At 61.5% G+C, this 891-nt stretch overlaps 1 protein-coding gene across 2 annotated transcripts in view; it reads left to right on the top strand.

The window, feature by feature from the left end:
* The first annotated feature begins 617 nt into the window (after window positions 1-617).
* VSNL1 (visinin like 1) overlaps window positions 618-891 on the top strand; it is a 160,359-nt gene continuing 160,085 nt past the window's right edge. The window contains exon 1 of one of the 2 annotated variants that reach the window (XM_019537374.1): window positions 618-876. The gene's annotated coding sequence lies outside the window, so the exon portion shown is untranslated. The remainder of the gene's footprint in view (window positions 877-891) is intronic. The other variant, XM_019537373.1, reaches the window with a different exon arrangement.

Below are 891 nucleotides of genomic sequence, written 5' to 3'. Positions count from 1 at the left end.
GGACGGTATCCTAAAGGTGACCTGAAGATGAAGGAAAACCCCGCCACCACAAAGGCCAGATAAGGTGCTGGTGTGAAAACAACCACCTCAAGTTCACTCCACGCTTGTCTTGTGTATTTTTTTTAATGCAGTTGGGTTTTTGGTTGTAGCCCTGTTGGTCTGAGGACATGGGCAGGTTCTCTGAGTAGATGGGAAGTCTTGTATTAGATCAACATGGTCTAATCAAAGACATCCCATCTACTCAAAAAGAACCTCACCTGCCCTTTTAAATGCAGTCACATCTGGGACGCTCTGTCTCTGCGCCATGGGCTTCTCCCCACACGCTGCTCTCCTCTGCCCCATGCATTTTTCCACCTCCCCGTCCCCTGGCTCATGCTCTCCCTGGACTCATCTTTGTCGCCTCTCACCCTCCCAGCTGGAAGTTTGCTCCCTTCTTCCCCCCTGTTCTCTCCCTCCTCCTCCTGCCCTTTGCTCCCTCCCTGAGCGCCCCAACCTTGCCCCTGCCCCCCCCGGGTAGGGAGCCGCTGTGTGGCGACGGCGGAGGGCAGCAGCTAGGGCAGCGGGTTGGGCGCGGGGATCTGCGCATGCTCTCGCCTCTCGGGAGCCAAATCAGATGGGGAGCAAAATCCGGCACTGCACCGAGCCGGGAGCCGGCAGCGCGTGCGCAGGCGGCTCCAGCCAGCCGGGAGCCGTGCATGTCCGTGGGACTCCGGAGCCGCGGCGCAGAGCAGAGCGGGGGGACGCGGGGTAGCAGCCGCCGGGCTCGCGGGCGCGATCCGAGGGGGATTTAAGCTGCAGAGAGAAGCTGCGGTGCCCGGCCCTTCCTCGCTCCCACTCGCCTCCCGTGCCCTAAGGTGACACCGCCCGGCGCTAGCTGTAAGTGTGCCCGCG

This window comes from Crocodylus porosus, unplaced genomic scaffold (assembly GCF_001723895.1).
Source record: "Crocodylus porosus isolate Cpor-Errol unplaced genomic scaffold, CroPor_comp1, whole genome shotgun sequence".
NCBI classification, from domain to species: Eukaryota; Metazoa; Chordata; order Crocodylia; family Crocodylidae; genus Crocodylus; species Crocodylus porosus.
Note: the sequence above shows the minus strand (reverse complement) of the source record. Positions and strands in the feature narration are given on the sequence as shown.